Raw genomic sequence first — 18,252 nt, forward strand, 5'->3', positions numbered from 1 at the left:
ACGTATTTAATCGTATTCTGGTCCGCAAAGAATTGGACTGGTAAATGCGTATTACTAAGTTAACAAGAATAAATAATTAACAATGAATCAAAGATTTCGGTATCGGACATGCGAATACAAAACGAAGGTCACACGCTCGAGACTGACAGTCTTTGATAGTTGAAATATTTCAGCTCGATCTATTTATATACATAAATGTAAAAACGAAATCGTCGATAGTAAGAATATAATGCGAACAAAAGTAATTCATTCATCACACAAAGCCAGCCATTAGATACATGAAAGCAACCGACCACTTACAGAAAACGGTGAAAGTGATGTTATGGAATTTTGCGATCCACCCAACTATTATGGTAATTGGAGTGAAACGCGTCTACGGTATGGCGCAAGCGTGATATGGGTTCATGCTCAACCCTAAGGTTTCAAAGTTAAGTGGGGACTTACGAGAAGCAAATATAACTGTATCAATCGTTGTATTATTTAACATACATTAACAATATAAAAATATACAGCGTGTTTTCAGTTTGGTCGCATCAAAATTTGAAATTCATCCAATTTGAATTCAAATTATTTTCAGTTTAAATTTAAAATATAATGCTCTCTGGTTGATAATAAGTAACAATAGCGAAAAAATATTACGTATATCACATAGAATGTTAAACAAAAACGTAAAGACTGCAAGTGAAAGTAAAATACATTAAGACAATCATTGGATCCGATCGAAAGATCGATTGAAACGCGAACAATACGCTGTTACCTCGGCTGGGGAACAGTGACGAAACGGCGAAGAAAAAGTTCATTTCGCACGATATATCATGTCATGTCGTTACGAATAACGTTAACTTTGTTTATTTGCTCTGTTTCCTTCAACCTCGTTTATTGTTTAAGTTTTAATTCATTTAAAAACAAATGCTATAAACACAATCCACATGTAATTCTCTATTCATTCGAAATGCATTTCTTTTCACCTGCGTATTTAAAATAAACTTGTAGATGATGTAAATGCTTTAGGTTTTTATAATTATTAACACATAGTTAAATTTTGTTCTCAAATTGTTTTAATTAATAAAATATTAAACATACTAATATTATCATATACAGGGAAGTTTTGACGGATTGTTCACTTGTCCGGAGTAACCCAAAAACTTATCTGCTATATATGGAATTTTTACATTATTATGAATAGCATTTTTTTATATGCGCCGGGATGGCAAATGACTCTACTCCACCTGGTATGGTAAGTGGTAGTAGAGTCCAAACGCGACGTCGGCCAATACAGTCGGGAAGAATGTTCTGTACTAGCCGTCCCCGCCGACCTGCAAGATGCCTCTTCACGCTTCGTTTGAAGGAACCCGGGTTGGGTTGGGAACGAAACGTAAGGAGGAGGGGAACACGTGAGCTGGTAAGGAATTCCATTTTTTGGAAGTGCGACAAAGAAAGGAGTTGCCCAATTTCTTTGTGCGCGATGGAATTGATATCCTCAGGATGGACATACGGTATAATAGTATATATTAACATAATACATAATTGTATTCCTTTTTCGTACGGAAAGTCGTTTACAATTTCATATTGTTCAAATTGCAAATGACTGATATGTACATGTATGATAAGATTTATGTGTGTAGTACAGGCAGAATACACGCGGATAGTGGGCTAGATCAAAACTGATTATATTTAAAATGAGTGTTTAATAATTGAACAATATCATTTCAGTTAAATGCAAAATATAAGCATGTATTTACAAAAGCACAAAAGTATATATAGTATATCAATTGTCTGGTTTCCATAGTACAAGCTCTGCTTAGTTTGAGATCAGATGGTCGTGAATAATTAATGTACCAGGATATTATTATTATTATAATTACTAAACACTATACGAAGTCTGAAAGTGTAGGGTGAGATCAAGACATAACACTCTTAATCATATGTCAATAATTTTGAAATAAGGAAACAGTGCGTCGCCGCATTGCAGTGCACTAAATGCAATGACCCGCTGTACTTATCTCGCTCTTTCACGTTTGACAAGTAATTGCATCAACATATAGTATTACGTGATATATCTAGATTAATAACTAGTAATAAATGTAGATATATCACGATGATTATGATATGATGAATGATTATTAATATAATAAAAAAAATATAAAATGTATGAAGAAATATTTGTTTTTTTTTTTTATTTATTGTTCGAAAGCAAACGAGCAAATGGTAAGTTCTCATCCGCACATACCGCACATTGAAACGTTCAGAAACATTATTTACTTATACAGTTTTCAATATAATATCAGCCATAATTAAACTAACTGAATCAACCGGAATTCACAAGAATATAAAGTAGTATTAGTAACATAATAGAATTAACCAGCTTGTGTTTGTCTGTAGCGGTGGCAATAAAATTTGTAAAGTAATAAATATTAATATAATCACTATTGTATTGTAGCATATACGAATCAGTATTTTATAGTTGTAGTTTGACAACTTTTTATTTAAATTATTAATGAGATAATTACTTATAATATATAGTTTATTCGACTTTCAATCAAAACGATTAATATGTAATTAATATTAATTTATCTATATAAGTACAGTAACAGTAACAGCCTGTGAATGTCCCACTGCTGGACTAAGGCCTCCTCTCCCTTTTTGAGGAGAAGGTTTGGAGCTTATTCCTATATAATATATCTATATAAGTATGTATTTACAAAAGATAAGTAGTATATTATATACCAGTTGTCTGGTTTCCATAGTACAAGCTCTGCTTAATTTGGGATCAGATGGCCGTGTGTGAATAATGGCCCAGAATATTTATTTATTATTTAATCTGATTTCTCTACCTAATAGTCATTTGCCTAAATATTTTGAATAAAAAAATTTATACGATTACTACATTTAATTTCTTTATTTGATAGAAAACTACATTATTGTTTATTTATTATATATTCAATCGATTCTAGAGCTAATTACTAACAGACGTAACATTATCTAACATTCTTAACCGACGAAACGAAATGACTACAGCGAGGACCACGTGATTAGCATCTTGAGAATACATTGTGAGCCTGAGAACAATAGCTGCTACTTACGGTATAGCAGGTTCATTTTTAGAAACAAGAGTTTATAATAAAACGCATTTTTATGTATACTAACTGCAGCTGCAAGTATTTTAAAACTAACGCAGCGTGGTGGAATAAGATCTACGCCTTCAACTAACAAGGAGAGGAGGCCTTAGCTCAGTGGTGTAGCAATAACACTACTTTAAGTTTTACTCGTAACATTTTAGAAGTTAATTCAATCAATCAGCCAGATATATGTTACACAATATGTGCTGAAGAAAATTAAGTCGTTTTGAAATCGGAAGGTAATAAAAGAGAAACTTTGAAAGTGATTTACGATTATCGCACATATTAGTAAGAAGTGTCAATAGATGGAGAACACTCGTATAAAAAATGTTAATTAGAAGCAATAAAGTACAACGTTTCTATTATTGTTATTCTATGTACATGATTTATTTTATGGTAAAAGTAATTACACTGGCACGCGTAACGTTTTAACTGAAATATATCTTAGCAAAAATAATCCATATAGGTCTAAGGGTACGGCAATTTAGAAGGATCCAATATGAGGGTATTGGATCCTTCTCCATTGCCAATACATGAGACAGGGACGTGGACAGTGTACGAGAATGCGACACTTGTACGATAGCGTATACCATGTGGTTGCAATATCGCGTCAGACGATAAACTTCGTTTTTTTTTTTTTTTTATAAAGACCACAGGGAATACGCGTTGGTAACACTGGTGAACAAATGGCGACTACTAAGGAGATTCCAAATTACAATCTAAAAATGGCGATCCGTGATAGAGATGACCTGATTATTGTAACTGTCCGAATTTGTACATATTTTGTTTATGTATATATTATCACATATGTATCACTGTATTCCCCGCCAATAGAAACAATTTTCAAAATTATTTTTGTAAGATGGTCCCGTTTTCACCGAGTCCGGTAAGGTAAGATAAGAATGTGATAAGGTTATACCATGGAAATCGAGGAAAATTCGCCAATATTAATAGCATCATTACAACCAATGTCGCATATCACATTTTGATAATTCACGATTGTGTTCTGCTGCGACTTTCGAATTTGTTCATACAGAATAGCTCTACAAAAGTAAAAAAATCACCAAGAAAACAATAATTCGAAGTTATATAAAGTAAGGTAATAAATAATTCACATAAACATTACGACATAATATGTGAGAATAAACATGATAAAAAGTTATAATTAAAACAATAAGCTCATGTAACACGGATGGAAAGCAAAAGCCGAGGAAATATGTACATAGGTCAGGAAATATGTATCTGGCACGTTATAAAGCAATTCTATATATACTTAAAGTTAATTTGTATATAGGATGAATTTTTCAATTGCGCCGTGGATTGTTAAATCTAAACTATGAGGAATAGCGAAAAAACAGGATACTTGAGTCCGAATTTGATTAATGAAAATTATATTTCCTAGCCAAAAATCAAACCTGTTCATTTTGAAAAAAAAAAACACAGACTATTATTACAATATTCGATAGTTTCATTAATAAGGATCAAATTCTGGAAAGTAATGAGAAAGTGAAGGACAATGTTGAATTTTAATAAACTGTTATTAAATTGTAAAATATTTTGAAATAATGTTTTTGATTCTTGATGACTCAGTGGTAAGAACTCGTGGATCTTAATCGTAGATCGAAGGCTGACGAGCTAGGCCGATCACCAACTTTCGTATGCTTCATTTGTGCTTGTAATACTTTTCGTGCTTGATGATACATCGTTTGAAAAGATTAACAAATTTTTTTAACTCGCCTTCATCGGTTTCATCTTTTGTTTTAGTTTTGTGAGTTATGTAAGCAATTGAAATTAGAACTCTAAGTGAATTGACACCAATAATTTAGATTTCGTCCTTCAGAGTCACGCAAATTAATTAAAAAACACAATTGACGATGATTCGGTTATCCGTATAGTATTAGTGTTGAACGCCTATTACGCCATCGTTTGCCATCAACCAGTTACAGATGAGACTTAAGTAAAATTAGTTAATTTTAATACGATCATCGTTTCTGAAACTTATGGTAATTACCGCGTGAACTCTAAAAAGATAAAACAAATTGAGGTCGTCGTACCGACGTTATTATAATTATAAGATCGAGTAATGATTAAAGATACAAATAAACATGATGAGGAAAAAAAATGCAGATTCTAGTCAAACGTATGAAATAAATTAAGTTCTTTAAATCAATTATATTATAGACGAGGTAGCGTCGAAACGAAAGTGATTGCTTATAACACGGTTAATATGCAGCTTGTTTAATAAATTGTGTTCGTCGGGGTGTATCTTCTATTATAATTAAAAATTGAGTTATAAGAATACACATATGTAATAAATACGACCGGAAGAAAGTGGCGTGACCCGATTGGATACGGATTGCTACGGCGCACAGGTCTATAGTCAGCAGTGGACGACTGCAGTAAAAAGTCTAAGTAGATAAAAATAAGACAAATTTAACATATATTCGTTGCTTTCTTATGTTACGTTGCCATTTTACTCTTATCAGAGCTAACATTTAATATCACTCATGATATATGAAATGATTCCGATCATTGTATTATTTTCATTCACATTATGAAATTATTTTCACATTGCGTTTGCTAAGCACATTAGCTGTTTCTCTTCACCATCATACAACATTACGCGTTACTTTTACTTTTAATGAAATTCTATAGTCACTTGAATGTGAAACAGCAAAAATTTACGTTACATCTAAGCATGTGAATTTTGTGCTTAATTTAAACTTTCTTGTTTATGTTTTAAAGATAGTTTTAAATTTAATAGAGTCCTGTAAAATTATGATTAAAATGTGCTTGTATTGGAATACTTGTATTGAAGTATTACTTTCTTAAGTACTAGCTGCCGCCCGCGGCATCGCGTGTTTGGAGGGGAGGCTTTTATTCTTATTTTTTATTGTTATGGTAAGTAATCACCAAAGCCCATAGACATTGGCATTGTAAGAAATGTTAACCATCGCTTACATCGCTAATGCGCCACCAACTTTGGGAATTAAGATGCTATGTCCCTTGTGCTTGTAATCATACTGGCTCACCCTTCAAACCGGAACACAACAATAACAAGTACTGCTGTTTTGCGGTAAAATATTTGATGAGTGGCTGGTACCTACCCAGAGGAACTTGCACAAAGCCGTACCTGTAAAAAGTAGCAACCTATGTCGTTTCTTAGGGTTCAAGCTTGCTTCATACCAAATTTCATCAAATTCGATTCAACGGTTGACAGACTTAAATTCGCATTTATAATATTTGTATAGATATATATTTTTTTAATGTAACAGTGCAATTTTAAAGCGTTATGATATGTAGCATTAATCTATGAACAGTTTTAATATAATTAAAATATGAAAACCAATTTTAATAACGAAGAATTATTTTCATTGTATAATGACAATGTCAATTAACCGGTAGAACCGATGGCAATTAACTGAAAAGCTATTGTACATATGTAAGTATATATTCGTATATCACGCTAACATATACGACTGCTATCTCTCGAGAGCGTACGATGAAAATAAGATAGATTGTGTGTTTAACCAACCCGCATTGGAGCAGCGTGGTGGAATAAGCTCCAAAACCTTCTCCTCAAAAAGGGAGAGGCGGCCTTAGCCCAGCAGTGGGATATTCACAGAGTGTTACTGTTGTTTGAAATGAACACTATTACTCATTTAACCGTACTAAATATCTAAAAATAATCCTATTGAGTACAAAGGCAACCTTAAAAGGTTTTTATGTTGGTTAGTTCCCGTAAAACGGAACAACTTCGTAATTTCCTACCGGATGAGGTCAAGTATGGTGTCGACATCTTAAATAACGAAGCGTGAACGTACCGAGGAAGTAACGGCCTGAATTTCAGCCTATTGATAGACGTTTTACATTAATTTAATAGTTTTTAATAATATGTTTAAGAAATAACGATATATTTTATGTTGTAAATAGGAATAACGTTAATTGAATAATTTTTTTTTTAATAGTTAAAAGGATTCCTTTTTGGTATGGAGACGCCGGGAGTGATCTTTTCAAAGGAATATTAAGTTTATGGTATTTCAGTATCAAATATATATTATCAGATTAATATTTCGTAAGTAAATTTTTATTAGTATGTAAAGATAATGAGGGTTTTGAAGATTATTCCACTACACTGCTCCTATGCTGATCGGTGGTTTATTCGTCTACATATGTAGACGAATAATAATCACGAAAATTCAGTGGTACCAGCCTATGTTTTTAGCCCGCAATTTTCTGTTAAGATTCAAATTTTCTAATAATTTCAAATGTAAAAAAGCACCTGTTACAATTTTGTTATAGTTGTAACTTATTCTATTTACATTGATGAAATCCTAATTATATTATTAATTACGTAATTACTAAAAACGCTTTATACATATTATAGATAAGGCGTTTTTTATAATCAATTTAATGATTACTCATGTTTAAAATTCAATTTAAAGATGTGAAAGAACAAAAGAGGTTACGCAAGAAAACTCGACGACCCTGCCGCCATAGTTGGATGGCTTCTTCGTATAAACGAGACTGAATTTATATGTAATTCGGTTTTTTAATATTTTATTATTATAACAAGGCGTTTTGTTTTTATATTTTGGCATTTTATCATATTTCATCATTCATTATTTGGTATGCCAAATATTTTATAGTTATATTAATTTCATTTTACTAGTAAATTTTGTTACATGTATTGACGTACAGTTTGACATATATTTTAAGCGTCAGTTATATTTAATTTTATGTTATTATTAATTTTATAACATATATTAAGATATATGAAAATACGTTTCATACTACAGTTTTATTACAAATATGTCTGCAAAATGTCTGCAAATATGCAAAAAATATGTACATAGAAAATCAAAGGTAAGTCTCTTTTTGAATTGCTATGAGTTGAGCATTGTAATGTAAGTGTCTTTCGTTTGTACAAGTTCATATATATTTAAAGACGTCCAAAAGATTCATATTAAATCGAAGGCATTAGGCATACAAAGACTTCTATTATTGAAATAACAATTCACATAGTTACTTAGTCACCGAATACGGACCTGACGGTTTGAATGGTGCATATAAATGAGGAGCGTAGGAAGATCAGGATATTGCTAACAGAATACACGAACCACACGATGTGTTCATTTCAAACGTATAAAAGAAAAGGACAGATATTGCAGGTTATATAAAAAATATAGCGCTTTCTTTTTAACCTTCAGGCGTATAAAGATATCGTAGTTCGTTATTGTACGTATATAATTTACTGACAAGCGTCGCAACGTCGCCGTTGTAGGCGACAGGTTGGACATACGAAGGTAACCTTTAGTTTGTTTGTAGTGTGTGATAAATGTAAGCGAAATAGGTCATAACCTGGTAAATAAACATTTGCTACGATAACGATCACAATATTTGTATCACACTTGTGAATCACATTGTTTTGAATGCTCGAATGCTTGTTGCTTAGTAGTTTTATCAGTTCGATTGATTAGGATAAACAAATATGGATTTGTAGGTTATTAATTACAAATTTTCCTTTTTTTATATATAGAATAGGTAGGCGGACGAGCTCGTCACGGCGGCATGCACAAGCGATCCCGTGGCGCTCCTCGTTAAGACGGAAACGGTAATGCAGGTTTTTCAGTGGGTATTCCGATGTCCGGGGCGTACTCGGGGCCTTGGACACCGGCGAGCCCCACATAACCCCCCACTGTTTCTGCGGAAAAAACGCATAATGCGTTTTTCCAGCGTTAAAAAAAGGTAGGTGAACGAGCTAATGGGCCTCCTGGTGGTAAGTGGTCACCGCCGCCCATAGACATTGGCATTGTAAGAAATATTAACCATCGCTTACATCGCCAATGCGGCACCAACCTTGGTATATAAGATATTATGCCCCTTGTACCTGTAGTTACACTGGCTCACTCACCCTTCAAACCGGAATTTAATAATATTTCACAACAGTTGCTATTTAATTATACAATATCTAGATACAAATCGATATTTATATTCCGTGATAGTTCAATTATTCAAACTAATATTTACATAATTCATATAAAAAATGAAAGTGATTTGATATTATCTTTACAATCATTAATGTTTATAATGATCACGAATTTTTCATCTAAACGAAAAGTGCAAGATTAATTATAATCGATTCTGTTAAATCGAGTGAAAGTTAGATGTATTATATTAGGAATGAAGATTGGAACTTGATACAGATACAATCTTTGACGGACAGACAAAATATAAAGTATTCGTTAAGCAAATAAAAATTGCCTTGGAAATAATTTACCTAGAGTAATATCTTTTGTAATTGAAGTACTGCTTAGCCGGTATACTTTCGCTTGATTTCTTTTGTGTTAAATTCAATTGTACAAAGTTCATTTTTTTTATTTATTTAAATTAAACGTAGATTCGATACGCGTACTGTAATGCGATTTTATTTCAAATGTTTGATATCTTTAAATAGTTTTCTTAACATGAATATGATTTATAAATAACTAACATACCTATAAAATAACGTTTTATATAAAACACTTACATTGAAGGAGTAATATACAAAAAAAAAATTCTAAGCCAGTAACCTCCTTGGTACGTTCAAGAAGCATAAACACAGAAGATCCCACAACATTATCACAATATAACATAATAGATAGAATATATATATTTTCTCCGAATGTTAGGTAATTGTCTATGCCAGCTTATGTAGGTACTTTACGCTATTCTTTCAAAAAAAGTATTGAAACGTTCCCGTTTGAACGGCGAGTGTAAATATATATCGGGTCACCTCTAAGCACATTTCCACTTAAAATGTTTATAAGGGTTCTTTATATTTATATATAATTATGTTTTCTTAAAACATTGTATAATTATAAAACTTTATACAAAAGTTTAATTAAATACGGAAAGAAATTATTTTAAATGAATGTATTCGCTATATAAAATAATTGATAAGCCATAATTATCTAATGAAATTAAGATTTAATCGTACCATTATAGACGAGACGAAATGAAAATAAAATTCAATAAAAAGTTTCGATTGCATTCGTAAATCGTTTCTCGCATTCAATAATACATTTAACCAAATCGACGTGCAACTTACAAATAAGGAGCAGTTCGTGTGTTTTTGTTGCGACCGGTTCGATTCGGCCACTGAGTCACTTGACGTCTGTTATGTAACTGACAAGTATTTAAGCTTTACATACATATGTAATTCGTTAAGTTTTAATTATAAAATTAAATCAATTTGCTTCATTGTATGTTATACCGATAAATCGCTAACAATCGACATGCATTGCTTTTTTTAAATATTAGCAACTTGTAAATGATACACACCACTAAGTGTAAAATCGCATTACTTTTTTTACCTTTAATAGGCCAGCGTTTAAACGTTGACTTGCCTGATGTTAAGCATCGACACGGTCTAGTATATAGCATGCTTGTCTAGAAGAAACCGTTACTATTCAAGATACATCACTCGAGATGGATGGACATCCCGTCACGGTAGTATGCGAAAGCGATCCCGTGGTGCGCCTTGTTAAGACGGAAAGGCTACCGCTGGTGTTTTAGTGGGTATTCCGATATTCGGGGCGCACTCGGCGCCTTGGATAGAGGCGAGCCCCACATAAACACTGTTCCCGTGGGGGAAACTCGTAACGAATTTTTCCAGCGTTAAAAAAAAGAATGATGAACATCTGTACAAAGTATAAGCTCATAGTCAGTCGAATTAATACTTACTAAACACGAAAAAGGACAAGTATATACACATCGTGAAATGTCAGTAAGTAATATGCGAAATTGACCATGATAATTATAACATTTCAAAGAACACTCATCAAAATAGTATATCACCATAAGTCGGTTGTCACCATTTAACGGTTGAGTAAGAAAGTGTGTTCTTGTAGAATATCACTGCTGTAATGACGATTTAAATCTGCTAGTAAGACGAAAAATGTACATTTAGTTTATAATCAATCATTATAATTTATTTGTTTCTTATGGTTATGTTATTGCGCGATTATTAATAGAAATAGGTTCCGTATTAACCTTTTTCCACAACTGTAACTCATTACATATGTGGCGACAAAAAGTTTGTGTGAAAGAATAACATTGTTGCATGTATATCTACTTGAAGAAGCCGTGCTTTATACTGACATAACAAATACAATTTTTACTATAATGTAAAACGCTTCCTATAGTTTGGTAATAACAATAAATTATCTACGATTGGAAGCTTAATCGTGTTATTCTAAATAAATATATAATAATAGAATGTAAGACATTATTATGCATTTGATTGAACTTATTTTGAAATATGTACTAAAGCTTTGATTTTTTAACGTATTTTCTTAAGGGCTCTGAGGAGCTTACAGAAATACAGGCATCACATGTGCTTAGTTTAGCGGCAGTAGATTTCTAGTACACTTTGTTTTAAGCATATTTCATGTAACATTTTTTTGTCAATTCAAAACATCTTAAAATTTATTATCTCCTATAATAAAAAATAACATTATCGAGTCTTTAGGATTTTAAAAATCACTCACACGGCCATTCGACACGTAAATTCGACCTTGAAATCATTCTCTCAACACGGATAGCGCCCAAAGAAATTTCACTTTAATATAAAAAAGGTACAGTAAGAAATAAAACTTTAATTACGTTAAGTTGGCCGGTCAGAAATTAGTTTCACGTCGCTGCGCAGATTTAGTTTTTACAGACAAATGTTTGATATGCGGGCAATAACTTAGGCTAAATATGTGGTTTTTTTTTAATATTTAGACGGACGAGCATATGGGCCACCTGATGGTAAGTGGTCGCCAACGCCCATAGACATGGGCATTGTAAGAAATGCTAAGCATCGCTTACATCACCGATGCGCCACCAACCTTGGGAACTGAGATGTTATGTCCTTTGTGCCTGTAATTACACTGCCTCACTCACCCTTCAAACTGGAACACAACAATACCAAGTACTGCTGTTTTGCGGTAGAATATCTGATGAGTGGGTGGTACCTACCCAGACGAGCTTCCACAAAGCTCTACCACCAGTCATTATCAGTATTACATTGCGTCTAACTTCAGACCGATAATTAAGTTCAGTTATATATGAAACCAAAAAGGCAACGTAACATTTGCTCGCAGAGTATACTTTCCCATAGGAATTACTAATGATTATATATCTGGTCATTAATTGCGTGCGGTAGGTAACCTTCACACTAAAATAAATTAAGCTCTCTAACGCATGAGTCACACAGGTGAGCGGTGCGTCTGCGCATGATGATATTAGTTGATGAATAAACGACGAATGGGAACATTCAGTTTTTTTTTTGTAAAGTATCAGTTTCGGTTTTATCTTTAATACCTTTATAAAAACTTTTTTTTATACAAACATGAGTTTGTGTTATTCTAAAACAAAAACATTGAACCCGTGAGTTATTGTTATAAAATATTGTCAGAAACCTTACTGACGCCGTTATTCATCAATTGTGGGATGAAATAACATTGGCATATGTTGCATAACTTTTCATACCGAGTTTATATTCAATAATTGTCCTCGCCGTACAGTGTCGAAGCGAAGTTGTTAAAAGTAAATTTACTATAGAAGAGCTGAGACTAGGTAACATTTAAAATGAAATTATCTTAACTTTACACGAACTATTTGTAAATAGATTTATTTAATTAAACCATGACAAAATATTTTTATTCAAATAGACATTTAATATATTATTTACCGAGTATTTTTGTAACAGTAACAGCCTGTTAATGTTCCACTGCTGGGCTAAGGCCTCCTCTCCCTTTTTGAGGAGAAGGTTTGGAGCTTATTCCACCACGCTGCTCCAATGCGGGTTGGTAGAATACACATGTGGCATAATTTCAATGAAATTAGACACATGCAGGTTTCCTCACGATGTTTTCCTTCACCGTCAAGCATGAGATGAATTATAAACACAAATTAAGCACATGAAAATTCAGTGGTGCTTGCCCGGGTTTGAACCCACGATCATCGGTTAAGATTCACGCGTTCTAACCACTAGGCCATCTCGGCCATTTTTGTAACGTCAAGCGTTAATAGCAATAGATTGTAAAGGAGCTAGACCGGTAAGAAACTTTGTATTTACTCATTTTTAAACTTAACAATATAATATTTAAAATAAAGTTTACGGATAAAATGTACGGCTAAGAATTATCTTGTGTATTATATATAAATTAAATCTATTAACTTATTAAATATTATAACAAAATAACTACGCACGAAATGAGGAAAAATGATAGGCAAGTGTGCGTTGTTTGTAATTGTAATTCATTTAACAGAACAGTATCTAAATATGTGTAATTGTAAAAGCTATCAACGCTATAATAATTATGCGTACACTTTTGTAATTACAAAAAAAAAAAAAGAAAATAACTTATATCCGGTGACTAGTAACTGTCGGTAATGTAAAGAATGTTAAATATTTTAACTGTACACTTATAGCCTTATCATTATTGTATGAATAATTTCAAACCAGTTCGTTACTATGTAGTTTAAACTTTCGAACTGAGCATGAAATTTTTATACAATTCTAATTTCAAATACATAATAATGTTATAAATATGCGAATATCTAAGCTATATACACATTATATTGTATTATGATTAACAAAAAAGAATAAATGACCGACTGACATATTAACGCACAGCCCATACTACTCGGACGAGCACCATAAAAATTTGCATACGGTTTCCTTTTACACAGAAGTTAGCAATAAGAAAGGATTTAAATAAAAAACCTTAACATAGTGATGATATTTGAAATTTTGTATGAAAATCCTTCAGTTTTGATGAAATAGCTATGAGAATTGGTATTTCGCAATTCCGAATTTTGACGCGTGCAAAGCTGCGGGCAAAGAGCAATTGTTATAGAAATAAAAATTATGTGACCGACTTTGTCGAAATTTTTTATAAGCTTACCAATAAATTGAAACAATGTATATTATCTCACGACGGGAGTAATACGAGTTACAACGGGAGTCGATGACATAACAATAAAATCACTTATCAATAGTACCAGATGGATACGAATAGAGGACTCCGTAACACTAAAATCTACGAGGCCACGATACGTTGACTATAAAATCATAGAACAGCGCTTAAACATCTGTTATAATATCGAGTGTTGAAATACTTTTGAGCAAACAAACATAAACCAAGACATACTTGCCCTAGATTCTTCCAGAACATTCTCCAGATGAATTTTATACGTTATAAATTCACGTAGGACATGCAATATAATGCTGTCCGTTACAACGATATGTTACGAACTTACACAACCTATTATTCTTTACAATTTTATTAAAAAACTATCTTTCGTCTATTATTATAGGAACAATTTAAGAGGAAAAGTTCGAATAAGTATGTTTCAATATTTCATTGTGTACAAAAAATCGCAGAAATACAAGAGATGCAACTTGCGTATACTATCTTCATATTATAAGGAGGTTACCGATATTGAGCAAAGTATAGGTATAATATAGTTCTTATTAGGTTGGTGGCGCATTGGCTATGTGGACGAGGGCTAACATTTCTTACAATGCCTATGTCTATGGGCGTTGATGACCACTTACCATCAGGTGGCCCATATGCTCGTCCGCCTTCCTATACTATTTATAAAATAAAAAAATAAAACATTTTCAGTGTACGATTCTTAGTTTCTGAAACGCAGCTAGAAAACTCAGTTCATAACACGGCCGCTTCTTTGTTGCCCCTTTTATTTCAACATAAAAGTACATACAATAAGAAGTAACTAAACTTTTTGCTTTAGTTCACTTCCTTCTTCAAATGAAAAGTTTACTTGCACCACAAATTTCCTTCGGAAATTCTGTACCTATTGTACAGTCAGATTAATTAGCAATAATTCACGTTCCATATTTAGAGTGGTTAGTGTGTTTTTCACAACACCATCCAAGCTAAGAGTTATGATTGCTTATAACTGTGACCTGTTTAATTTCAAGCGCCACGCTATTCTGGTGTATGACTCACTCGCGCCCAGTACTGTCACCGGATCAATTGTTAAACACCTGTCACATTATATATTTATTTAAAAAGTAGGTTATATATATATATAGGCTTATAAGTAATACTATCGATTAAATCAATAAATACAATGAGAAATAAAAAATAAGATTATTTCAACATTCTTTTTTTCGTATAACTCATTTTATATTAAATAGCTAGCAAGCTAATAAATCTTGCTTAGCAGCTGTTAAGTTAGAAATTGATTACTCTCTTTTTGTCATTATTGATTTGACATTCGAAAGAAGAAGACAAAGCATTTTTTAAACAATCATAAATTAATATTGTCGAGATATTTTTTATGTATTGATTTTAGCATGTTATATAATTAAGTTTTTTAAGTTCTCGTAGAAAAGCTTTATTTGTATAACAAGTTTAAATTATTTATTTTTAAGAATATATTTCAGGGAGACAGACGAGCAACAGGACCACTAAATTTGTTTATGTGTTTCTCCTTTCTCCATAGACATTGGGACTGTAAGTATAAACCAATTTACACAGCGACATTGCGCCGCTAACCATAAATTTTATGTCTCTTGTGCCTATAATTACGCTGACTTACGCTACAACAACTTTACTTTGTTTTGACGATGGCGGTGGAATAAATGGCGAGTGGATGATCCCTTAATTATACGGGTCTGCAAAAAATCTCAATACCTACAACACAAATAAGCCTACAAATATCTCACCGCTGAGCTCTCCAAACGTTCTACTCATGATGAGAACGCATACCACCAACCAAACAAAGCTCCATGCAGGTGGAGAGATACACATGTAGCAGTTTTTTATCCAACACATGCAGGCTTTCTCAATGACTTATAAACATAAATTCAACAATTTTTATGGAGCTTCTCCGGGTTTGAACCAGCCGATATGTGGTTAAAATTCATGTGTTAGAAACATATGCCTATCTCGACTCGAAAAAACAGATTACATTTTGCGGATAAATTTCTTTAAACAAGTTTAGCATGTATATTTAAATAAATTGGCACGGCCATTACTCCGACGATGTTAGGTAATTACTGTATTTTCGTCGGCGTAGGTCAAGATCAGTATTTATGGATATTTATGTAACACATACATAAGTGAAAGGGTCGGAAGCGTAATATTAATTATTACGCCGTTTCCTGCAATTACGTTCTGAATTGCACTCTATAAAACTATTACAATTTGTACTAATATCGTAAATGCAATACTTTGTTTTTTATTCAATTACGCTTGAACAACCGTCCACTCGTTCTACTTATAATGAAATTAACTATAGAAGTTGATTATGTTAAAGAAAAGAATGTAATATAATTCTTAATTATTAAAAAAATACTATAATTTTATTGACGCCATGTTATCGCCATGTAGAAAATCCATTCGAAGAAGGAAGAACAAACCATAGATTTACTTATTCTATGCGATTTGTTAATAGCTCTGCTATCTTATGTACTAAAAATAGTTCTTGAATAATATATATTTATTTATAATACAACACCGTTCCACAGAACTACTTTTATATATCTATAACAGTTTTTCAGACATTCAAGACGTCTTCGCGAATCCGTAATAAAATATTTTCATATCATAGATAATTTTAAGATGTAGACCAATTATAACGCGTCAATTGAATATCACAGTTGTTTATTTGTATTTGCTTCTCTTTTGGTTGAAACTTAACTAAGTAATATTAAGTAATTTTTATATATATTTATTTTACACTTTTTACAAATTTTTTTAACTTATTGTATAATATTTAGTAAATATATTTTGAGAACTGGTTTTAACTCGTCACTCGTATTGCATAGCACAGAAAACAATATCAAATGTCAATCGCGTATCATGTATTGTAAATTACTCAAATAACTATATTTGTACATGTCTTTGAAACATATGATAAAATGTATAGTTAAGATTATAACGATAATTCAATGGTTCTAGTCAATTACTTTTACGTATAAAAAAAAAAATATTCGTGAATCGCTGAAGATATTATTCGTTTGAACTTAGACTTGAAAGATAAAGAAGGATATGGACTGTGATCGAGGGTATCTCCGCGATCGATAATTAAGAATAGTATAAATGTCATCGCCTAATCTGTCTTCAGCATACCACACGCATCAAAGATCATTAGCCCTAAACAAACTATAAAGATTAAGTCGAGGAACCGACAATCTGGTCGGAGACTACCCCGAAACTACGAATTTAGAACTATGGAACAATCCTCTAAACAAAGAAATGAGGAGTCTATTTAGTTGAAATAAGTATGAAAATTCGTTAAACACATTCCTATGAAAACATCCGGTAGTTAAACTTATGTGGTATTAATTTCACAGAGTGCCTTTTCTTGTTGGAAAGAATACCTTGTTGGGGAAGCGTTATTTAAATTTCGAGACGAGAACACTTTCTTTTAGTGCAATTTAATGTAAGTGTAATAATAATACCAGCCATAACGGTACGGCAATCAACGCAACTGCTACGGGAGGCAGCGGTGCCTGAAATTGTCCAAGTACTATCAACCCGGTGGTTACTTCTCCATGCTGTTCGGAACTGTTCGTGCGTGACGATTTCTACGCATTCCGATAACGCACATCGATTGACCCGAACACACAACACTTTATCACTGAGCGATATTCACTTCAAATTAAAGAAAAAAAAAAAAAGTGAAATTTCAAATTCACAATAAAAAATCAATTAGACACGGAACGCATTCGTAAAATTAAAATGTATCGGAGAAGGCGGTCGATGCGCGCGCAGTGGCCGCGTGCCGCGAGACCGACTGACTGGGTCGGCGATGTGCGTGCACCGCGAACAGGGGGATGTAGTTTCACGTACTATGTTCGAGTAAATGAGTACGTCGCCGCGTATATAAACAATATGTTTTAGTACAATCAGTTAATACACAGTACTGCATTAGTGTATCTATATAGTTATATATTTATCATATGTTATTAATTTAAATTAAAAACTTGTTGTTTGTTGAGGAAAGAACAACACTACGAACTATTCGATAAATTATGATTTACTAAACGTATTATCTTAAGTAAACCAGTTAAATTGAACGTTTTATCAGTTACATCGTACACGCGAGCGGCGCTACGTGCTGTCTC

The 18,252-nt window shown here is 32.6% G+C and overlaps 1 protein-coding gene across 3 annotated transcripts in view; it reads right to left on the reverse strand.

Moving 5' to 3' along the window:
• Window positions 1–18,252, reverse strand: part of LOC126772990 (adenomatous polyposis coli protein-like) — a 61,468-nt gene that overhangs the window by 19,563 nt on the left and 23,653 nt on the right. For 2 of the 3 annotated variants that reach the window (XM_050493591.1, XM_050493590.1), the window contains exon 1: window positions 17,587–17,849. The exons of the other annotated variant lie outside the window; for it this stretch is intronic. The gene's annotated coding sequence lies outside the window, so the exon portion shown is untranslated. Of the gene's footprint in view, window positions 1–17,586; window positions 17,850–18,252 lie in introns of those variants that run through there. 3 annotated transcript variants of the gene reach the window in all.

This window comes from Nymphalis io, chromosome 13 (genome assembly GCF_905147045.1).
Source record: "Nymphalis io chromosome 13, ilAglIoxx1.1, whole genome shotgun sequence".
Classification (NCBI taxonomy): domain Eukaryota; kingdom Metazoa; phylum Arthropoda; class Insecta; order Lepidoptera; family Nymphalidae; genus Nymphalis; species Nymphalis io.